The sequence below is a fragment of the Falco cherrug genome, chromosome 3 (genome assembly GCF_023634085.1).
Source record: "Falco cherrug isolate bFalChe1 chromosome 3, bFalChe1.pri, whole genome shotgun sequence".
NCBI classification, from domain to species: domain Eukaryota; kingdom Metazoa; phylum Chordata; class Aves; order Falconiformes; family Falconidae; genus Falco; species Falco cherrug.
Window position 1 is genome coordinate 60,483,434 of NC_073699.1, and position 24,728 is coordinate 60,508,161.

At 40.7% G+C, this 24,728-nt stretch overlaps 1 protein-coding gene across 2 annotated transcripts in view; it reads left to right on the forward strand.

Moving 5' to 3' along the window:
• ARHGAP28 (Rho GTPase activating protein 28) overlaps positions 1-24,728 on the forward strand; it is an 80,287-nt gene that overhangs the window by 16,254 nt on the left and 39,305 nt on the right. The window contains exon 1 of one of the 2 annotated variants that reach the window (XM_027802913.2): positions 9,512-9,790. The exons of the other annotated variant lie outside the window; for it this stretch is intronic. The gene's annotated coding sequence lies outside the window, so the exon portion shown is untranslated. Of the gene's footprint in view, positions 1-9,511; positions 9,791-24,728 lie in introns of those variants that run through there. 2 annotated transcript variants of the gene reach the window in all.

Here is a 24,728-nt window from a genome sequence, read left to right on the forward strand (position 1 = left end):
AGCAGCAACTAGAGTTTTATTTTCTTCCCACTGCCTTCTGGCAGGTGACCTCGGCGGATACATGCTGAGCACTACATGGCAGCAATCTTGCTTCATTCAGTTTGAACCTGGCTTATGAACAGGCAGACAACTGTCTCCCATTGCCCCTGCTTAACTATCCTATCTGCCCCCATCCCCAAAAACCCACAAGGCATTGGAATAACCTCTAATACAGGCACCGATGCGATCAAACACTGGCATGTTCACAACACACATTTGGGGAACTCATTAGAGGACACAGCATTTTCCTTCCTTCAGCAGCTCCAGACTCTTGATGGTCCTTGTCCAAGCACTGACGGTTTAAGTCAAAGTTAAAAACAAACAGCACTTTTCCCAGCTCTTGCTTTAACTCCATGCTTGTGAAAAAGGGATAGGGGGTGATTTCAGTACGTTACCCTCCTCTCCCAGTGCTTGTACAGATGGTTTTATAGAAAAGGCAACACAAGAAAGGGGAAAATTAGAGAGAAAGATATTAAAATGCAAATCAAAGAGCTTATTAATATGGCAAAGCTAACATAATACCATCTGGTTTATGTCTGGTCCCTGTTTGGAGCTTGATCCAGCTGAGTACTTGGTGCTCAGGTGTTCACTATGGCACTCTCCAAGGCACGCTTAACGTTAAGTGCCTTACTGGGTTGTGGTCAACATCCTGAGCACCTCAAAGGAATCAGCCCTTGTTTAATTTTTCTGGTTTGCAGAAAAAAACCTCTTTCCAGCTCTAAGCCCTGGCATTTCTGACTGGTTTTTTTCCTTCCCCACCCTACTCCAACCCTCACATTTTTTTTCTTTTTTATTCTAAATAGTTAATGCCAAGCTATTAATCATATTAACAAGTGGTTAGGCCACTGACTGCCCACTGTGGAAACTCCAGTGTAGACCACTGGCTTCTGAGGGAACTCCAGGGATAGTGTTTCAGCCTGAACTGAGGTCCTACCTGGAGTTACTCAAAACTCCTTTTTCTCAGCTGTGAAAAAGAAAAACTTCAACTATAGACCAGAAGGGACAATGCGTAATAAATCCTTAGGCATTGTCAGTATATATTCCAAAGGGGCAATGAGCTATTAAATCAAATCAAAGAAATCCCTAGAAAACAGGACTCATGGTGTGCCTGTCAGCATACACTGCATGAAATACTTCAATAACCCTAAACACAGCTTCACCACGATGTGCACCTTCAGTGCACTCAACTTCCATCTTTTTCCAATAATAATGAATCTTTGCATAAAGCTGCTGTAAATTACAATTCCTAAATAATTTTTCAAATTTTGTAGCCAGAATTGTAACTAGTCTGAAGACTGTAACGAGAAAGTGATGATGAAGCAAGTAGAGACACTTTTTGCTGCTACGGCAAATCTGCTCAAGGTTTCAGTTTCAGGGTCAGGCTGCACAATTCCCCTATCAGCTGATCATTACTCAGTGCTTCAAAAATCCTTGAGGTGTACACATTCACCATCATATGGTCTTTCCTGTGCTTCATACCCATTTGTGCATTCACAGACGTATTCCTGTGTGTGTGGTGTGTTATCCTCCTGCAGTGCATCAGCTGTAGTACCGAAGTGCAGACTCCCAGTATTTTAGCCATGTGGAAAACCACACTCCACAGGAACACCACCCCTCACGTGTCCCGTGCTCACTCTCTACTTCCCTCACAACAAAATTTTACCAGCCCAGGACCTCCGTCCATCTTCAAATAGCTGCTACATTTTCTAAGCAGCCTGCCAGAAAGGAAAAAAAAAAAAATGGAAAAAAAGCACAAACATTTACCTCTTTTCCTCAGTTATAAAATTGACCTAGGGCCTAAAAAAGGCAAAGTATAGTCCTGGATCATTGATTAGATTAAGGCCTTGTATGTCTGCACACATATCCATACCCTCTGAGGCTAGAAATAATTCTTCACTGGACCAGAGCGCTATGCCTTGTAGGACCCAAGACGGCAGCTTTAAAACTGCCATGTAATTGAATATGGGAAAGACTGGCCTTTTGTTGTTGTTATTATGCTTTTCTTATATCCCTAACTTTCTGAGTTTATGTAGTGAGAAAGAAGCAACTCTATCTCTGAAATATAGCTATCTTAGCAGTATAAAACAATATTTTCTGCCTGAACTGCAATCAGGACATGGCCAGGAAGCACAATGCTCCACATGGGCAGAGTGGGCTGCAGGCTCCTGTTGGCAAACAACACTTTTTAGCATAGCTGGTACAAAGCACAGCACCCAGGAGGTTTTTGCTTCTGAATCACACCTCCAGTGCATAATAATAATAATAACACCAAGGTTTTCACAGTGACAGAAACAAACACAATGAGCAGAGGTCGCACAAGCAGCAGACTAAAATTTCACGGGCACTGTAAACGGGCCTTGATGTACGCAGGAATTGGGCCAGAATACTAGACACAGCATTGTGTCATGGCCTCATGGGATTTCCTGACAGGTCTCTTACACCCAGAGCCTGGATAGGGATGCTGCTTGGGCAGGGGGTAAGGGGCGTCTCCATCAGATAGCACTTGTATGTGTCCTGTGTGGGTGACATTGCCATATTTCACTGCCTCCCCTTGAAAACAAATGCTTTTCCCTGTCTGCCATAACCCACCACTAAATAAGTTAATAATGCATGTCCTGTAAGACACAAGTTGTCCTCTCAGCTCGTAAAAATCTGCAGAAAAACAGGAACTGGGGCCACGTGAAACACTTACCTCTCAGAGCATCTGAACAGCGCTGCCTGCAATTGCAACAGCTGGCAAAGGAGGCTGTTATTGCAGTTTTGACAGTGTTGCCAGGAAAGCCTTTTTGCAACACCATCTCTTTATCAAATATCTTGAATTTTCCCCCTCTCTGATCCAGCACTTTCTATTAGTCATATTCAGCATTCTTCTTTTTCTTGCCAATGCCAAAAAAAGCCCTGCTGGTGACAGCTCTGGTGCTGGGGTCAGTACCAGCTGTTACATGAACAACAGGGAGCTAAAGTGCTTTGATGCAAGAAGAAGTGTTGCAAGAGGAAAGAACTGTCAGAAAAACTTCTTACAGGACTACATGAAACCTGTGACATTGTCAAACGGCTGGTGTCCTCGAGCCTCCCAGCTGGATTTGTGCAAGCATGAGAGGGACTGAGAAAGAAAATCTGGAAATGTCAGGTAATGGCTGGCCCTGAAGAAGTGCTCTTCTGTATTTTGCTGTTCATGAAAACCATGGGTCTGGGTATACCTTGCTTGGGCAATGTTGTTGAAACCAGAGATTTCTAAATCTTGATAGAAACCTTGATCTTGAAACCAAGCAGGATTTCGTTCAGGCTCATGAGACCGTTTTCATTTGAAAATTCATTTGACTATGCCTATTTCCCAAACAGACAGAAGTGCCTCTGGGGGCCCTGAGTCTCCACTACCTTGCACCCACTGCAGCCATTCAGGTCTGCACAAGTAATGGCAAAACACCACTTTCAGCAGTGCTAGCAATGGTCTTGGTTCCTTAGGCAGCATGGATGTGGTTTAGGCTACACTGAGTGTGCTGCGTGCTAAACATGGTGGGCTTTAGGTCTCTGGATTGAAACCAAGCAAGGGACATGTGTGGCCTCAGCTACTCTCACTCTTTTAATGCCATTTGAGGTGGTGGTTAACAATAGTATTGAATTTACTTTTGAGATGGGCTGCTGCTTTTTTTCTTTCATTTTTTTTATCTTACACTAGTATTTTCAAATTTCTCACATTTTATTTTTTATGTTGAAATGTCTGTGATGATTAACAGTGGAGTGGTTAACATGGATTCCTTCTTCTGAACTTCCTAATAAAATTTTCTTCTCTCCCATCCTCTTTTTTGCTGCACTGTACAAGACAGGCATCCCGAATTCTGCCTGACTGCTGAGTCCAGTTCTGATTTCATGTCAAATAATTAACAAAATTTTAGACTAACCTAATATTTATGTTACATGGGATAGTTAGATATGTCTTTGAATTATGTATGTTTCTGTTTAAAGGAATGAATTTTGGAGATTGGACATTTATAGTTGATTAAGTGTATTCAGAGCTGTAATTATGTATAGAAAGTAAGAACTCCTTTTTTCCTTTGTCTATTTGTGTCCGACAGAATTTTCAGATGTAATGCCTATTTAGTTAGGGATTTTTTTACTGGAACACATTTCATGATTTACAATTCCCTTCAAGTAATATTGCTGATTAAATTAACATTACCTAATGGGTGAAACTAGTAAGATGTTTTGTTCATATTAAATCCTCACCTCCATGGAAAAGTGAATTGGTCGACAGACTATTAGAAACTCAGCTGAAACGCACCCCAGTTCTTAAAATAAAGGTTACTGGCCAAATATGAACTTGGCAGTTACAGTTACATTTAAAGTCACAGTAGTGAAGAACATCTGTTAGCATAAAAATATCTCTGATACATTACAGTGGTTTAGCTGTAGTTAGTTTAGCAGTGCTTGGTTAACATCTGAGGGAGGAGGGGGGATAAATGTCTTACATTTGGCAATCATAAGTCGTGGCTTTTACTCGTTGCTTGGCTTTGTTTGGGTTTAGACAACGTTCCTCTGTTTTTACTCAAGCTGCAGTAACCCTTCAGGCCTTGATGTCATGCATTCTGTGTTTTCTATATTCTTTATAATATTCTTTGAACCCTCAGCCCACATCATATGTTATGAATATTCTTGTTTTGGAGAAGAAAGGCGGGCAATCAATTTAGACTGCAGGAACCCTACCCCTAACATTTCCCTGTGCGTCAAAGACATGGAGCGACATCAGGGAGAAAAAATAGCAGAAAGACCAGTTTGGAAAGATGGTTTGGGCTGAGAAAAAGCACAATGAGGAGGAATCATTGAAAAAGATTACTTTTAAGGGTCAGAATTTCACTCCTCTTGGGTGATCCAAACTGTTCTTAGAAAAGCCTCTTCAGGGCCACACCTGGCTTGGGGTGTGAGCATGGTCAGGCTGTTGCTGCAGCAGAGAAAAAGCCAAAAATTGGTCGTGGCAAATGTATGAAATGGTACCATTACAGGCTATCAGCTCAGGTCCTTCTTTCTAAGTGAAAATACATTGAAATTCAGAGATATTAACAAGTAATTATTTTCATCTTCTTGCCAGGTGACTGATACAGTTTATTATTCATGTCCTCCTCACTCAGTGACTCTTCCACCAGACTGTCATCTTTTTATTCTTGGACTTCTTGGTTTAGCTTTTTATTAAATGAGGGTTTTAAGGGACAGTAAGTGGCTTCCCTAGGGAATTATACTGTAAATCCTTGGGATTAGGATAATTAACAGCTTCTCTATGATACAATTTAATGCAAGAAGTAAGACAGGCTTTTGTTTGAGGCACCTAATAGGATAATGTCAAAAGTTACCAGATGGCTGAAAATTAAGGTGAGAAATAGTGTTTCTGCAAAGATCAGACACACCTGAGAAAAACCTCTGTGTTTGTAAATTCAGCACAAAAAACCGCTTTTGCATCACACAGCTCCACATACTGTTTCCAGTGTACATATGGCCCTGGTTTGTGGCTATTGCAACGGGCACTGGAAAACAAGCTCAGTCCCTTCCTGTTAATTTACTAGTGGAGGAGGGTTTTTTCCAGCAGACAAGTTCATTTGTCAAGGTGACCTTCGCAGCTGACACCGAGCATTACTGCAGATAAAGAATGCCGCCTCAGCGTATTTGTGAAACCCAGCTCAGCAGCCAGCCGCGAGCCTCCTGTAAGGCACAAGGCGTTGCAAAACAAAACCCTTCCTACAGGCACTGCAAGGGTTTCTCTGTTCCACAGTTTTCATACATTGGCAGTGCACATTTTGCAATCCTTCTTTTGTCATGCTCTGTAAACCCTCTTTCCTTGCCTGACTGGTTTTATGACTAAATGGTCTTGAGGTTAAGTAGTTTCTTTTGAAAAATCCTTATTCTGTAAATTAATGGTCTCCTAGGCAGAGCTAACACCACAATTAAATCTTAATCGATCATGAATGTAGGTAGGAAATTTCACAGATCCCCCACCAAAGCCCAGACAGAAAAAGCAGATCTTTAGAGATCTCCTAAGAGAAGGTTTAATCTTTTATGGCATCTGAAGAGCTGATGTCAAGTCGGCACTGCTTGGCCATGAATGACTATTTTCTTTCTATCCACATAGTTGCTTTCAAATACATCACTTATTAAGTTTTAGGACATTGCCATTTTTCTACCATGAAAAACGAGCCAGATTTGGAGCATGTGTGCTTAATGTATCCCAGTGTTAATGTAAAATCCAGCTTGGAGAAGAGCCTCTTATTTTTGCTCACTAACAGCTGGAATAGATCAATATATAGAGTCCCTGGAAATAGCAGTCATGTTTCAGAAGAAACCACCACATGATTATGGTCATGCCAATTTAATTTCTGTGGAATAATTAATCCAATGATAATTCTTCCAGTTCCTTCCTTGTAGTTTTATTTTCATGCTTGCCATATGACATCAGTTAGACAAGTCCTTAAAGCTGATCCCCAGCAGCAGTGACCTGTTAAAACAGGAGACTATTTAGAAGTGGGACAAAAAAAAAAAAAAAACCCAAACTTTTTTTTTTTTGGGGGGGGGGTGGAAATTTAGGTTTATCGAAATAATTGACAGAGCCAAGAAAAAAACAGGCAAAATCAGAAAAAGCTGAAACTTTTCATTGCAACATCTCCTAAATGAACTTCTTTGTTTCTAATTTATGTGGATTTAACTTTCAACAGAAAAGTAAAACAAATGTCTGAGATCAAACTGTTTATTGTTCTTCTGACTTTCTACAAGAAAAGAAAATGGCTTTGTTTCAGATTAAATGAAGATTTTGTTTAATTATTTGTTTGGCCAAAGCCCTGAAGATTCAGTTATTTACATAGCTAAATGTTTATGACTGGTTCTTACATCCATATGCAGCAAAAATCTTGAACATTGGTCTATTGAAAGGATAATCTGTCTATTAACTGCAATCATAAAATGGAGTCAACAGAAGACCTATTTTAAGTCTCAGCATTTAACTTTAGAAAAATAATATCATGAAACCATGCACCAGTATTTATCAGTTGTATGACATTCAGTATATCTGCTGAAATATTTCATCGTTGTGTCTGATATAGGAATTAGTGCAGAACTACTGTTGTACAAACCGTGGAACAGAATACTCAAATATGAATAAAGCCACCAGTGCAGGTAGATCTCTGTGTCATGCAAATCCCCGCTGGCTTCAGTGGGACACCTGTGTATACGAGTTCACCACTGTTTATTTTTCCTAGGACAGCTGTGATTAGGGCTTACCATTGTGCTGGTCCAGAAAGACCAAGGGCAAAAATCGGTATTTAAAGATATTTACGTAGTTTCATGGCAAGACTTTTAACCTAAAGGTCTGTTTAAAATGTTATTAAGGAAAATACTATATTTTGGAGGTAAAATATGTTAAGTGCAAGGACACTGCAAGGAGAGGGTCACAGTTACCTTAATTTTAAGTGTACTTAACGCCCAGGGAGCACTTAGCCACTTCCAGCATTTAACAGTTCTTTGGTGAGTCCCTCACTGTCCTCTCCCTTTATGGACAGCAAGAGAGACATCTCATCCATAGATGAGCTGAATTGCTCTTTGGAGGTGACCTTCTTTCCACTGTCTGTAATCAGGAGCCCGTGGCAAGCAGGTTCCTAATACACACAACCCAGTTCAACATTTAATGTTAGATGAGAGGATCCAGCACTTAGTGAAACACAAGGAATTTTTTAATTTCCGACAGCAGCCAGAGTGAAGATATGTTCATTGTGAATTGCTGCAAGTGGGCTGACCTCCGCTTCCTCCCCTCCCTCCCAACAGCAAGCTGCAAGGGACCTGGGTTGCAAATGGGAACACACCTTTATATTTACTAAATGCAACCAAATCTCACCTTAATTTCTAGGAAAAACTAAGTCGCTGTTACCAAGGCTTGATTAAATTCCATCAGAGAGCACCTTTGGGAAAAAGTAATCCTAAAACTGTATTTATTTGACTGTTCAGACAAAGCCTAGAATTAGGTTTAAAAATTACTTTAATGTCTTAATGCAGAAACAACTCAAGGACTGTACTAGTGGCAGCACTGTATCACTTAGCTAAAAAGAGGGAGAGGACATCCTTGAAGGAAGCAGGGAGGTCAGTCTCATGGCTATTCATCCTAGAGGTTGCCTCTGAATGCCTGTAGAAGGTATTTAGTGGAGGTGGAGGTGTTTAGTCAGGGTGATACAGACTAGCATCAGTATATAATTTCAGGCAAAGCAGCAGTAGCTGCCAAGCAGTTTCTGGTCACTGCCATCAGCTGGATTTGTAGCATTGGCAGCCCCAGTCTACTAGCAAATTCCTGAGCCACGCTCTTCCCTGCAGTTCATCCTTTAAAGCACAATCTACCAGTCCCTAAACAGACCTACAGGCAATGGTAAATGACTGGAAGTTTTCAGAATTTTCAAGGATTTACATAAACCTAGAAGTTCACCAGAAGAAATAGAAAGATGACATTAAGTCAAGTTTAAAACATAAAGCAAATTTAACTTCAAGATGAACTGTAAAACCAAACTACTTCTGGTTTTACTCTTTTCTCTACCCTTAGGAAATGTGTGTCTGATTCAGGAAGTCCTTTCCCTTCTCTTTTCTTTGTTTCAGCCTTTTTTCCCCCCCTCCTTTCTCTGATTAAATAACAGGCTTTCTTTTCCCTTTATTCTGCTGAAGGGCTTTAGTCATGTCTTTGGAGGAAGTGAAGGATATCAAAAAGCTTATAACCAGAAAGTCAACTTTTCCTCCTGTGTTTCAGGCTGGAGGAATGATGACAGGAATGCTGTAAATTTGACAGAACAGTTTAAGCATTTCAATGGATAAACAAAGGTTTGGTGGAGGGCGCAAAGTTTGACCATATCATATGTTTTCCATGACTAAGAGTTATTTCTTAGGGCTCCTTTAATGGCATTAACAGCCTGTGGTAGGGAACTTTTTGCAGTGTGTTTTCTCATCCCCCAGCTGCAGCTCAAGATCACCCCCAAATTTCAAGGCTACCTATTTTGCGGCCAAAACCCATTTCAGGGCCACTGTTCATACAGAACCTGGTGCATGCTTTTTTTCAGCATTCATCTGTGCCTCCCACTGATCATCCCACTGTAGGAAAAGCAAAAAAGGCTTCTCCATAAATATTTGATTTCTTAACAGCTGTGCTCTGGCATCATGCTTCCTCGCTGACATTGTGCGCTATGCTGCTGCTCTGGGTGGAGCAGCCACTTCTGTGCAGAGAGAGATCCTCACTCATTGGCATCTGGTCATTTATGATTTTTTGCATTATGCTAATGGTGGTGTCTCATATCCCTTTAGCAGAAAACACATAAATTGCCTCTGTCTTTTTCTGAGCGACTCCACAGGGACTCTCCTGAATTACAGTGCAGCTTAGTGGTGATTACTTTTTTATTTCTCCTCTTAAGAAAAGGATAAAAGGTTTAAGTTCTGACACAAACAGGAAAACACACTAAGAGGATTTATCCTGAAGGCATCTACTCTTTAAATAGTGATGGAGCAGTGTCAGTCTGTTTCCTACAAGGGCCAGAAGCTCCACCACTCTTTGTTCCCACAGCCTTTGTATGGCTAGAGGCAGAATATCCTATCACAGGCTGTCAGATAGCTCCCAGAATATGCAACTTGGTGATCATAGGCTGAGGAGGGACTCACTGCTACTAAAAGCATGAAGAAGTTGGGTTTCAGAAGGACTCGACTCTGCTCCCTTAAGGATAACACCAAGGCTTTATTCTGCTCTGAGGTAAGACTTGTCGAATTTACTAAATCAGTAACTTCTCAGCCTTCCAGACCCTGTTCCCTCCCTCTTGTTTTCTTAAATGAGAAACGACAGGAGGGGGAGCAAGCTGTCAGAGTTATCACTAGTGGAATTTTCCAGCTTTACCAGTCAGGAAGGAGGGGGGAGAGACAAAAAAAAATTATCCACTGTCGAAAAACAACTGGACACAGTGCAAGCAAAGGCAGCTGCAGGATGGGCATACGCGTGCTTTGCATTGACTCAAGCTGTATGAAAATACACCTCAAGAATCTATTAACACGAGCCCATTTAAGGTTTTATTAACAAGGCATTCTTCTGGAAAATTATACTTTGTTACAATATAAATTGTTTCACCTTTTGTTCTGTTTAAAGATGTGTTCCACTGGAATAATGTTCCAGAGGGAGCAGAATCTTTACTTCAAATTGGAATAATCAGTTTTTCCTATTTTTGCTTTCATTTGATTTGGGGTCAGAAATTTGCCTTTTTCAACTTTTGCCTTCTGATGTCATGTAGATGTTTTTGATAATTATGTGTATTTCAGCTAAGTGTCATGACCAGACTAACTTGCACAAGCAGAGCTTTATATTAACCTAACTATAAGGAAAGAAAAAAATTATGTCTTATACCATTCCACAGGAGGAAAGCCAGGTCTAACAATTCAAGTGATGTGTTCATACGGATGACGTGGCTAAATGATACTAAGTACTTCTACATTCACAAATGCATTATCCTAATCCACATTTTTCAAATTGTGCTCAAATCTGGCTCAGTTCTGTAGACTTGGCCGGCAGGGATTTGCAGGAAGCGCAGGCTCTTTCTAGTGGTTGCTTTCGGTTTGAAGGTGCTTATGTCTAGTAACCAGATTAAAATCCAGGGCAGCAGAGGACTGGTGGTGAAGAACAGCTAAACTGCTTACCCAGTTATGAAAGCTGGAGAAATTTAAGGGAGCTGGAAACTAGGACTTGTCCATATTGCTTTGAGGAAACTGAAAGCCTGTTTATGTATTCTAACTACATGCAAACAATAGACCATCGACCCAGTACTCACAAACAGGCTCTCTCAACCCTCACTGGATGAGAGGAGGGATTCCAGAGGATTTCTCTCCCACTGGCTGGCTGGCAGGGCTCTCACAGCTCTGCACCTCCAGAGCAAACATCAGGAGTGTTCGGGGAGTTGCTTTTAGCAGTTCTTGCTCCATGGCCATTTGCACACGCTGAAATGGCCAGTGCAACCTTTCCGGTTCCGAAGTCCCCCTGCAGCAAAATATCATGAGATGGGGTCATGACCACCAGCAGAAACAGGACTCCTTGCCTTGGGGAAAACTTTTCAAGGATTTCTTCCCCTGCTATTCCCTGTGTAGGGGCAGCATGAGGCCTATACTGGGGACCAAAGGAATGTCTGCAATGGCATCAGATGCTGCAGAGAAGCACAATATAATGATCGTGGTGCAATCTGACGAGTACATAATACATTTTAATTTACTTTGATCAGGATGAAAGAGCAAGTACTTTCATTTTCCTTTGTCAAACATGAAGTCTTACTGAAAGGAAATCCAGGCAGCCAATAGCCCTGCAGATTTTACTTTTGCTACCTAGATCCTTGATTGATTTGTTTAGAAAAGAGAATCAGATCAGCAGGATTATTGTGAAATTCCTACTGGACATTTATACTTCTAGCACTAACGGTTTCCTCAGCAAATACAGTGTCATGATGAGTTTCAGCAGTGTGCTGTCAGGAAGGCAGCTAGGGCTTGCTGGCATAAATTATTGTCCAAACTGCTTTTTGTGATTTTGTGACTCCTTTTTCATCTGAATGGAAGAATTCTGAGGGATCTCCCATCACCAGGTTTGCTCCTGTTTCTTCTCAGTGAAGTGATCCTGTCCATGCAATGAAAAGGCAGCTCACTCTTGGGAGTTAAGGCTTTTTCAGGCAGGGCTTTGCAGGGCAATTACAAAGTGATTCCTCGTTCGGAAAGCCTCTGTGAGGCACAGCAATGTAAATGTTTCCAGATAGCTAGGAATTCTCTGCTGCTGATGCTGTTTTAAGATAATGACCAAACTATGATGAAAATTAACCTAACAACTCTAAGTGATGTTGCATTTTCAACTCTTTTAATTAATTCTTATCACAAAGTCTCTTCAGATGCATTATTCTGGAAAACCTTAGGTGGTAAGCTATGTGTAAGGGTTCATAATGATACAGCAGCCTCTTAATTTGACAGATCTTTCTCCCACCCAAATGATTCCAACTGCTTTGAATAAGATCTATTCTGCTCTTATCTTGAATTACACTTCCATTAAGCAGCAAATTAATGTTGATCCCCTGGTTCCTACCATACAAAACATTCCATTTTATGTGTTATCTAGACTTTTTCACAAAAGCTTTTAGGAGATTACTAAAATATTCCCTCCCTTTGTTCCCATCTTTGCTGTGTATTCATACGTATATTTATACGTGGGTATGAATTCATATATATGTATAGTAATCTTCCCCTTAGGATATTGTGTATGTATGTCATAAAGGAAAAGGAGGTTAACAGTACAGTACAATACAAACAGGCTGACTTTATGGCAGTCTTGCAGAAACTCCTGCCAAACAAAAGAATAAATAACAGCTGTGTTAATCAAAGCCAAATTTAAAAAATAAGGCTTGAATTTAGGTGGTCAAAATCCCAGAAAACTGTGCAAACTTAATGCTCACAGAAAACAATTCCTCCAAGGACAAAGAGTGTAATGAAGGCAAATTTTCAAAAGTGCTTCTGTGACTTAAAAGCCTAAGTCAAAACTGACTTTCTGTGCAGGAACATTTACTCTCCCTGTAAATCCATAGGGTTTGTGCCCCTGAATCTTTCGGTCTTTTCTGAAAATGGGAGTGAGGTGACTGCCCACCTTAGTCCCTTTGGAAGTACAATGTGTAGCTGTCTGGCAGTCTGGAAAAGATATTGGTCCAAGCAGTGGCTGAATACCAACCAGGGATACCAATTCAAGCCAAAGAACTAGAGGTACAAGCATGATTATTCCCCTGTTTTACTGGAAAGACATATATTGTCCCTGTTTTGGATTAAACTCGTGAAGATGTGTTAGCCTGTTCAAGATCCTATGGAAGCATTTTGAATCAATTGTAACTGACGTAAATATAGCCCTTGACTGGAAATCTTCCAGAACGAGAGAGCTGCAACAGTTCAGCCAAGATGCATTATATCAAAAGCATGGATAAGTAATTCGGTGTCCTCGTGGGAAGGATAACATTACAGCTCCACAACATTCATAAAGCGCCTGCAGAGTGAAAGATCTAACACGATCATTAAAAGATGGATGAACGCCTGGTGAATCTTCACCTCCTATCATGGATCATGGCTCTTATCCAGGCAGGAGTGGGAAGAGGAGCATGTAGCCACAATGACAGAGGGCACAACAGCTTAGTTGTATTCATTTGATGTGAGCATGTGAGCTTTCAAACATGATTTACTACATTTGCATAGCAATATTAATTACTTTTTAGAGTCTATGCAGCCAAGAATATGTACAGGGTTGACAAAGCTCAGTTAGAAACATCAGCCAAACTCTGTAAGACTTAGAGAAGATTAGCAGTTCTATTACTCATGGTGTACCATAGCTTTAAGTCACGAACTAGCTTTTGTATTTTTAACTTTCTGTGGCAAAACATTTGTGTGATTTTAAAGATGTCACTTTACCTCCTTCTGTAATTCTTATCTGAGATCTCTGTGGTCCTGTTATGGTGAATTAGCTCTTGCCCGTATTGTTAACTAAATGCTACAGGGAGTAGTTGGGGTGTTTAGTAGTTACCATATTCTTGGTTCTGCTGTTATTATCCATCACATGATGATTTGATATCTGGCTTCAGACTCCCAGCTGTGACTGAGGAGAACACAGCTTAAAATGGCAGCTATCTGAAGTCACCTTTCCTTTCTTCCTTTCCTTTCATCTGGTGTGTAGAGGAACGAAGCTGGGTTAATTGGCATTGATAATATACAACTGTGGGTTGGCTTCAGGGGCAGCGGGTTGGCTGAAGTAGATAAGGTGCAGCTGTGGCTGGTTAAGTGAAGTGGTTGAGAGCCAATGAAGAGAGAGCAGCCGAGGAAGAAGTGGAGAGAACACATGCCCAGGATGAGGCAAGACAAGGAGAAGGCAGCAGAGGGACTGGCATGAAGAGTATGCTGGTATGAGATAGTAAAAAGACTTTATCACAGCTTGATAGTTTGGAGAGTGCTGTGGCACTGGTGCAAACTCAGAAGAGTCTAGAACAAGCCAGAACAAATGAGTAAATGTCAAAATAGCCAAGGATAATCCCTTCCTGTAATACATGATGTCTAGCAGCGGTACTGTAGAACATTCTAGCATGGTTCCGGGCTGTCTAAGCTTTCTACTTCCCAGGAGAATGTGAATGGGCATTTTGCACCTCTGTTAAGATGCTCGAAACTAAGGTAATATTGTCCCCTCTGTATCTTCTGAGTCCTGAAGGTTTCCCTCCAACAAGAGCCCATTTTCCTCGGAGATTTCCAAGAGCTATATCTCATTCCCCCAGCATCAGTACTAAGTCATTTAAACTTCCAAACTCTGTGCATAAGAGTAATTTGGCTAGCTTCAGCAGGGCTGCTTGTAGAATTACTCACGTCACTGAGGAACTGTGGAAAAGACACCATGTTTTGTAAGTATTAGTGGTCTCTGTAGCTCTAAGAGCTTCAGGAGCTGCAGTATATTTGAAAAGCTAGCTTTGAAATACCTGGCATGCTGAAGCTTCCCTCAGAGTGCTTATAGATGACATATTTGAGATAAACCTCAAAAATAATATAAGCAGGAGAAAAAAAGGCAGCTGAAGGAAACTGGAAAGCTGCTGTGCATCATGTACTAGTATCCCCATTTAAAAGGTGATTTTTCTTATTCTGTTATTTGCCTTTTTTACGGGCACTGTAAAGAAGTGTAACTTAGTCAAACATTTCCAGCTCTCACTGGAGTTCAAGAGGTTTGGAAGCATCACTGATTCATTTGGCTCCTTACATAGAAAGGTCGCGTTTTTCACAGGCACATAGTACAAACATTTGAATAGAAATTAGAAAAATACCATTAGAAATTTAGGGTGTTGCCTTGACAATTCCCATGACGTTCCCTCTATCTCTTTAACATAAGCCTAGAAATCACTTCAAGATCACAGAAAAGCTTTTATACTCCATTGATGGCATTGTATAACCAAAGTATGAGAAGATGCATTGGGTTTATTTTATTTTATTTCCTTTCACTTTTCTTTCCTCTGTTGAAAACCTGAAAATATAATAAACCAAATTAGATTTTGCGGTCCATTGTTTCCTCTGAAAATGGGAATTTCTGCTTTTTGGAGACCTATGATCTTCTACTTGGTGTTCCCTGGCTGTCGTATTTGTCTCCACCAAATTTTAGCTTCCACTCTTCATCTTCAGCTGTCCTCTATCCTTTCTTAGGGTTACATCTCCCATCATCTCACCATGACCCTCCATAGTACTGGTAATGCTACTAGACTCATCTGGGAACTGAAGAGGTTCACAGTTGCCAACACATTTCTGTACCTACATTATAAATAAAAATTCTCTAGACCAATCTCCACTAGGAGTCTTCTACCAACTTTTGCTTTAAATTCAGCTTTATGCTTACACAGTTATGCTTTTAGAGTTATTGATGTCCTGAATGGGAGAGGTTACCAAATAATATACTGCTATTTAATTTTAAAGCAATTGCAACATCCTAAAATTTTGCCCAAAACCAAACTGAGTGAATTAGTAATAAATGAGTTGTTCATTGCTTGCCTCAAAAATTTAGATCAAAAACCTCTTCTAATATAGCTTGCTTTTTAAAGCTTGAAGGTGAAATATGCGCCGCATTAGCAAAACTTCCATTGGTTCAGCAGAGCCAAGAGGATTTACTTCTGTTAATACTGCCTAGCTGTTTGGGATTTTTTAGTAATTTACTTTTTTAGAATGTGAAGTGCCCTGGTTGCTTTGCCTCTGAGCTTTTTATAAACATTTAGAACTGGATGGAAAGAGGGTCTGGTGTGTGACTTCTTCTGATAAGGAAATATGATGGTCAAATGCTGTAGGAGAAACGTGAGAACACACTCATCACCTGCAATCCCCATCCCTCACCCTATGTGTTAGGTCCCCCTGTGCTGCACTGGTGTCACCTCCTCTCTGCACAGAGAGCCCTTATCAGCTTCCCTGCTTGCTCTGCCTCTGAGGAAGGCTCTCACCCAGCCCAGTAGCACTTGCTTTCTGTAAAATGGAAAAGGAAGGGAAAGAGGCAAGGTTCAGGGATGGTTGCAGATGGAGGAATGGAAAGGGAGATAGAGGTAGAAATGAGGCCTCACATTGCATCAAGACATCCAGAACAAAGTTACAAATTGTTCAGGACTTTGATAAGAGTTTTCATGTTGATGCACTTTTCATCATTTTCCACCTGAAGCGTAACCATATTTCTTCACGTAAAGGTAGGAGCATGGTTTTACATATTCTTCAAGATTCACCTGCATTGCTTTATTCGTTGCGTATTCTTTATAACGCTTTATTGAGTAGTCTTATTAACAAAAGAACAGCCTATTCAGCAAATTTGAGGCTCTTTCTGAAGTAACTCATACAAACTTTACCGATGTGCTTGAGTGAAAAAAATAGAATTATGCACACATCTTGATTTTTATTTGGCTACAGCATTTTCCAGCAAATTTTTCATTCCTTCTGACTGATTCAGTATGCCACAAATTACAATACACCATGGAAAATACAAGCTGAGAGTTCAGAATTGCCTGACAGCCAACCCAGAGCTGCTGAGAAAAATGGTGAGAAGTACATTTGCTCATGAAATTTTTGTGATTTGTAATAACTTTAACATTAGCAGTACCACAAAGAAGGATTTTCTGAATTTAAACATAAGGGATAAATTGAGCCAGTGGGGTTGTAACAGTTTATTACTCTCTGAGAATCTGATCCAAGATTTTTATAGTGACTATGTGAAGTCGCTCCCCACTCTGTCGAAAGATTTAAGAGTATCTTCACCACATAAGCAATTTTTTCAATGAAGTGGCTTTAAAAGTTGTTGCTTTGTGTTGTTTAGCCTTAAAAGTTCGATTTTTTTGCTTTACATTGCTTCAGTCCTGCCCTGTGAATATTATTAAGCACAATGTTCAAAATGTTTTCTCATGATTTGCAGGGTAACCAATACCATTCATGACTAAAATATAAATGAATACATTAGAGAATTTACATATTCATATTTTGTAGTTCCCCATTGCCTTCCATATGCATTAAAACACATATAAAGGAAAACCCAATAACTCATGAAGATAAGTACTGCTTGTTTGCTTAGGTCCTGAAGCCTTTTAAAAAAATGTAATGGGTGGGGTGGTGACATTTACTTAAAAGGGTGCATTAATTATAGGAAGGAAGAAAGTAACAGCTGGGCTTCACTTAAAACTAAGCACAAAAAAATCTTCAAAGATATATTGCATTACTTCGAGCTCCTGTTTAGTTTACATGTTCACTCTCTAGAAGTATCCACCTCCCTTCGTTAATTATGTCAGGACCTTTAAGAATTTACACTTACAATGTATGTATTTGTATTAGATGCCTTCCAGTAGATAGCATGGTCCAGTTCTTTATCTTGTTACCTTAATTCAGCCAATATGTCTAAATTTGTCTTTTGAAGTGTTTTAGAGAGAGAAACTCTTACAAATATTGCAAGTTCCTTAATGATCATAATCATGCTGGTTGAAAGGATAGCTCCTTTAGAGTGATCTTAAATAAAAATGAGTATATATTCTTTCACAATTGCCATATAAATGCAGGCAATGTTAGAAGCTATACTGAAAGCTGTAGAAAGCTTGACCCCTTATGTTTCAGTGTTTCATTGTGCCTGATGAGTATTTTAATTTTTTTTAATTTTTTTTTTAGAAAATCTAGTTTGTGCTTCTAGAGGCGAAGAGCTTTTAACACTGTCCAGTTTAAATCCCCTGTGGGTTTTACTTGGTTTGCTTCTTTGCTTGTTGAATGATTTAAGCCTCATCAGAGCTCTTGAACCTGTGCATTTCCTGCAGTTTAAACTGGATCCTCTTGTGTTAAAAATAATGAGTCTGGCTAAGTGTGAGTTGCTGGCAAAGGCTTATCAATTTTACTGTAACAGAAGATTCTGGATTAGTCTGCACATTACCCTCCTTCTCCTAACTTCCTTGGTATTTGTAGTTGCACTTGCATGTGTAGCGGTCTGACCTACTCCAGTTGGCTTGAGACACTGCTGCCCCCAGGGAGTGCTTACAGGGCTGTTGCTTACCTTAGGAGTGACGCTGCCAGAGCAGTAGAAAGCAAAAGAGAAATACAGCTTTCCCACCGCCTTTTGTCAGAGCTTCCTTGCTACTACAGATAGCTCTCTGAGGAGGGACTGAGTCCATGCAGTGAACAGCAAACTTTGTGCAGTATGAGAGTTTAGGCAGAATCTACTCCATTTGTCCTTCTTCTTTTTGTTTGTGTGACTCTGCTTCATCTCTGCTTGCTACTTCAGGTAAGACGCTAGGTAGCTGCTTGCACCAAGCTGGCAGAATGAAACATGTCTGCCTCATGCTGTGTGGCTTAACTGAGTAATGCACACCAAGGACCAGCAATGTTACAGCAGTGAATCCAGAACTGCCATGCATTTTGGTTTCAAATTTAGTCCAGATGGAATTTGAAGGGTTTGTCTTGGATTTTGGGGTGCTCAGCTACTTAGCGATCTCTCTGGATGAGTGCCAGACAGCTGAAGGTTTTGGAGGCATCTGCTCAATAGGAGTGGGTAAATTGTACAGTGCGTGCTCAGTGAACCCAGCACTCCTGGAGGCCTTCCTCAGCTCCAGGGCATACGTACAGTGAACTGCCACATCCAGTGGGTTCAATGCTCAGGCACAAATCATTTGTATTGTACACCAACAATAGATCAAACATTTCCTGGAAGCAAGGGATTTCCAAAGCCCACAGTACAAGGCCCACATGCCTATCTTTCTTCCTGGAAAACTTTCGTCTCCCCTAGATATGTAGAATTTTTTTTTATTTAAAAGCAATTGGACTGAAGCAAGCACCAACACAACAAAATAATTTGCCACTTCTAACAACAAAAATGTGTTGGAAGTGTTTAAGGTATTTAAACTGGCTGCTCACAACGAGCTTTTGCCTGCTACAACACTGACAGTGTGTGGCCATGTCCTGATGCTTCTTATCTTGCCCATACCCACTGAAAAGTATATCTCGTGTACTCTGCCATGATCTGCTCACATCCTTAAGTCTTCAGCACTCTAAACTGGCTTATCCTGTTTGCTTTTAATGTATATGAAAAGAATTCTTTTCCAAAGCACTTTTTGAAAAAAATGGTTAACAAAACATACTTTTGTTAGTGCTAATCATTTGGGAATCCCTGCTGCCCTTCAGGAACAGCCTTGTTAGGAGAAAGAAGACAAAATAGACTCCCTTTCAGATTTTGACAGATGCATTGAAGCCATGTAGTGCACTGTCTCTGTCACATCACTGAAGTGATGTGATTGCCAGTATGGAGGAGAGGTCTGGGTCACGTCCCCAGAGGTCATTTGCCAGCAGGCAATACCTACAGAGTATATTCCCTGCACTCCCCTAGCTCAAAGGGTCTGATTGTGAAAGCCTTCACATTGAAATACACACACAGAGGGAGATTCTTCTGCAATCTCCATGCTCAGCCAGAGAGTGGTCACAATGTGGCCCTTGTCACAGGCAGGGGCTTCTGTACCGCCAGTGAAAAAGTTGTGTAAGAGAGAGCTGAAGAACCCACGGTGAAATGCATTTTTAAATGTGGGTAGGTAACACTGGTGTGCAGACTCTACAACTGAACCTCCTGACTCATATTAGTACCTTGATGAATTGCAGATGAGTTACAAATAAATGAAACTCTTTAAAATCCTTTAAATCTTATAAGTCTTTTCTCTTTTAAGTCTTTAGATCTTAAGACTCATTGAACAAGTCCTTTTGGTCCAAAAAAAATATTTGTGGAGGCAGAAAAGCATATTTAGAAGTAAAATAAATGATTGACAGGAGCATATTTTGTAGAACATTTTGTAGAATACAAAGACATGTGTAGTACTGAATTCCTGTGTTTTCAAGTCTAGCCAACACAGTAAGGTGGTAACTCAGCTTCTTTTCAAACCCGCCTTTGTAACAAAGAGCAATGAGATTCATATGATTTTGGAATTCTGCTGGGCAACAGGATGAGAAAATTGCTAATGAAATAAAGCCCTATTCTGCTTCTCACTCCAGCACTTTGTTATGAGGTAGGCTGGTTGACACCTCCATGAAATCTATGAGCCTGACAGGTTGAATATTTTCTATGCTAGATGTTAGAGAAAGAACAGGGATATTTTAGAATCCGCTGTCTATAACTTGCCTAACATCTGCAAGATAATCAGAAACAGAAGCGTGCAGTCAGCGTTGGGGGAATATTGTCTGAGATATACCCCTCCCTGTGAGCAGAAGCCACCAAGCACAGCGAGAAGGAAACAAGCAGACAGCAAACAGTGCTGGAACAGGGTCTCCGGGAAGGAACCAGAAGATGAGAGATTTGGGGCAAAAGTGAACTGTGCCGTGAACTGTGCACAAAAATACTATTTCCAATTGCTGGATTCTTTGTTTCCCTGGAATTTATATACTTTTTATTTTAAAAAAGAGAAATACTGGTAAATGACTGGTTCCTAACAATTCAGAACAAAGAAAGATACAGTTCTTCATAAAGAGGAAAATATTTTGTTTTGCTGTCAATGCAAGCTACCATCCCCTTTTTTACATTTGGGAAGAGCTAAGCACATGTCTATACTGATCGAATGATTGCAATATGAAAAGGTGGATCTTAGTCCTAAAATGACCAGGAGAATTTGCTTCCTTCATCTTCCCCGTTCCTATAAACGCGACTAATTGTGATGACGCTGATTCAGGACCCATTGACTGAAATGAAGCGTAATGGCCCATGAGAGTGTGATGTCCTGTCTCTCTGTGTAAACAAGGATTAAATGCTGGTTTTAACTACAAGATGGCTTTATTGCTCCCATTTGTTTTATGGATTCTTTACCACCCATTACTTAATTACAAGTCTGGTTTGATCATTACTCAGCTCGTGAGCAATCATTAGGTGTCGCTGAACTAGTGCTTCCTGTCGTTTGACAAACCTTCACTTTGGGGATAGGATAAGAATTGCTTATTGGATTTGGCTTGACTATCCTGAAATCGATGTGTGCTGTCAGATCCTGAACAGCACACTTCTGCTTGATATATGGAACATAAAATATAGGTTCAGCAGGGCTGCTTAGCTATTGCATTTCTTCAGTGTTATAAACATACACCAGGGCAAAACCGGAGTCACACACAGTTGAATCAGCCTCCTTGTGCCCCATGGAAATACCCTGCTCCTTGAAAAAGTGTTTCCACAGGAAGCTTTCTACGTGATATCATCATATTTCTCCTTAGTGGCATTCTTTAACCCTGTCTCCTGTGACCAGGAGATTTTATATCTTGAAATAGAGGAGCTGTTTGATAACACTGACCTTTGTAATATACCTTTCCCTTCGTTTTGGTTTTTTTTTTTCTCTCCTTTTTTGAGGATTTGGATTTCTGTCTGTGTGGCTTTTTTTTTTTTTTTTTTTTAATTTCACCTTGAAAACAATTTCAGCTCATTCAGTGAAGCCACTGTAATTTTTGCTCAGCGCTTTAAGGTTCAGGCTCCTCTCCCAGCATTTTCCATCTAGGAAGCCAGGATCTGGGATCCCTCCTGTGTTTAATTTAGTCAGCCTTTCAGATTAGCTCACCACTGCCCATGTGTGAGGGAGCAAATGAAACTGAGCATGAGCTTCATAATTGCTACTTACCTAACAAGACTGGTTTTCAACTGTTCTGTAAGAGCAACAGATCCAGCTCAGTGAAAATATTTTATCTTTGTAAGCTTCTCTACAGACTCTGAGAAAAAGAGCAAACAACCCAGGAAACCTTGAGGGTTAAAGAAGTATCAGCAACATAGGTTTTTTTCTGCTACAAGAATTCCCAGGTGACAGGCAACCTGGGCTTATTGAGCTATTTCTGAGACAGGCAGGCAGCTTGTTGAGTCAGTCCTCATTCAGTATCCTTCAAGAACAAATTAAAAGCAGTGAAGAATATGCTTTGCTTCCTCAGTAGGATATATTCCCCTCCCCCCAGAAAAAAAAAAACAAACCAACAAAAACCAACCAAACAAAAAAAAACCCCACCAACTGTTTTGAGTAGCTTTGGTTGGAAGAAATTGAGACAACTGCCATTATCACCAAAAAGCAAGGCCACTTCCTCCAGGACAAAAGCCACAGGTATGTGGGTCTCTTCAAACCTGTGAGCTTTTAATAGGCAGGCTCAGAATAATTGCAGAAGATTTGTGCCAGACCACCTGGAAGCAAACTTCAGCTGTTTACCAATAAGGATAAAGCACCTCTGCCTAACCTTTCTTGTTACAGGAATTTCACACAGCTTGATTTAATCTGGGCTGAGATAACAAGCCTCATATAAGAGGTTCTCAGGAGACTTTGTTCAGCTGATTTTCCAAATCAGCTCTGTACTTTTAATATTGTTATAAATGCACATTAATTACTCAGGAACCTTACATGTATTTGGTAAAGCTGGTTGTCACAGCAGTTGTTGCCATGCTACGTGTTGTGTTTTGCGTTTAGCTTTTTGGTATGGTAATATTACAAAATAGCGTACTTGCTGTGGGGAGAAAAGAAATGACCCGCCAAGCCTCTTTCTTCCTAATATGGTGAAATAAAAAGCCTTGGTTTGAGCTCACTGAACTGCTGATGGAGTCAAAGCCCAAGGATTAGTCTGGTGTGGTGCACAAAGAGCACAAGGGTCACGGTCAAGATTCACACTGGGAGGGCAGGATGTGTTTAAATTCCCTGACCATGACTGAATGATGGAGGCAGTGATGCTATCAGGGAAAAAGCCCTCTTCTCATCGCAGCACGGGTTTGATTCCAGACCAGCAAAAGCATTCCTTCCTACATTTGCTGGTGTGGAAGCTCCGGGCTGTACCATACAGCAGATGCAGGGACTTATTTTTCAGAAAGGGCTATACTAAACAGGAATATGAATTGCTCAACGCAACGGTAGGCAGCGTGGGGGTCTCGGGCAGAGCCCCAAGCTAAAGGAGAGGCTGGTGAGAGACAGGCTGCATGCCTGACACCAGCGTCTCACTCTGCTTGTACAGTGCCCAGTGAAAAGGGGCCCCAGACCCCGTTAGAGTGCCAGGAAGTTTTGCCTTTTTCCTTATTTGTTTAAAAGGTGATAGTGAACACAAAAGCACGTAGTTTTTCACAGCAGTAAGCAACTGGCTGGTGGGAACTGTTTCCCCTGTCCCCAGCAGCTCCCAGCTGAGGAGATGAGGTTTGTCTGGTTACTTCTCAAGGGTTTTGCTTCCAATGGTTAAAACCTCTGCTTGAGGATGCTCGGTACAGTATCAACTCATGGCATTTAAGTCCTGTGAGACATGATTTTTTTGTTTTCTTCCCCTTGCTGATGCAGGGAAGATCATTCCAGATGCAGGTACATAATTCCAGTAATTACGCTTTATCATTACCCCAGTCATCTGAAGTTTTGCAAACAAAAGCCAACTAAGACACTCGCATATCCCCAGAGGGAGAGCTGCATGGAAAGCACTCAAATAGCTTTAACCACACTTGTGTCACAAATTCTTCTCAGATTTGGTGACTGTGGCTTCTTCTAATTAAAACAATAACAGTTTCAGTGCTTTGTTTAAAAACAAACAATCGTTTGCTGTTTATGAGGAAAAAAAGGATAAAAACACTGAAGATAGCACTTCTTTTCCCAGAGGACGTCTCCACAGCATCAGAGTACATTATCTTCTGCTGAAATACTGTCACCCATCCAAAAACTTTGCTCCCTAGCAGCTGGGCAGGTTTGGCAGCTGAATCCTTGGTATTACACCTCCCTGTGTTCAAAAGAGAGGCAAAGGCCTGAGCTTTGCCTTTTTAAAGCACTGATAATGTCCACCGCTGGATTGATTGTGCTCCATTGTTTACACCACAGCTCCCCAGCCTGGGGCTCAGAACTGATCCAGAAGGAATGGCCTGGGACCACCCAGCCAAAGTGAGGAGGCTCCAGGAGCCCCGAGGAGGCTCCAGGAGCCCCGAGGAAGCAGCCAGCCCTTTGCTGGTGAGGGAGGATGCAGCAGAGGCAGCCGCACAAAGGGGGAGAAGCATGCCCAGTCAGCTTTATTAAATAATATATTGCTTATACAGCCATTCCAAAAACTTTGACAAGGAGGGAAATACTGAAAAGGAAATATCTTTCTTTTTTTAGTGGAGTAAAAGTGATGCCTGTGGTTTTAAACAAAGGCCTGTTGGCAGGATGATGCCATAAAGAAAAGGAAGAGAAAGGGAAACTGCATTTGAATTAATTCAGATAAGTGAAGGCCAGAAGACCTTATGACAGAATTTTCCATTAATTCCTGTGTCTAGTTCTCTGCAAAAATTATGGTATGTCCTAACTCCTTTGTACAAATATTGTTGTAGTTATTATTACTGTTTACTGTAACTACTGTAATTACACTTAAAAAGCTGCTTACAATATTGCAGCCATAATAATGTGAAAGAGCAAAGTCAGACAAGACTTTTGTGGTGGGTGTTTTATAAGATTTTGAATGGACTTGTATAACTGTCTTCAGCTGCAAGGATTTACAGTGGGAAAAAACAAGAACAAAGGAGGAAAGAACAAAATTCTTTGTTTTGATTCCATCACTGTATTGAATCGTTAACTTGAAATTTGATTTTTAGTGAATCATAATTTTTTTTGGAACCTGTGTGATCAAAACCTTCTGTTTGGCCTAAAACATACTATTTCATTTCAAAGACAACTTTTGTTACTATT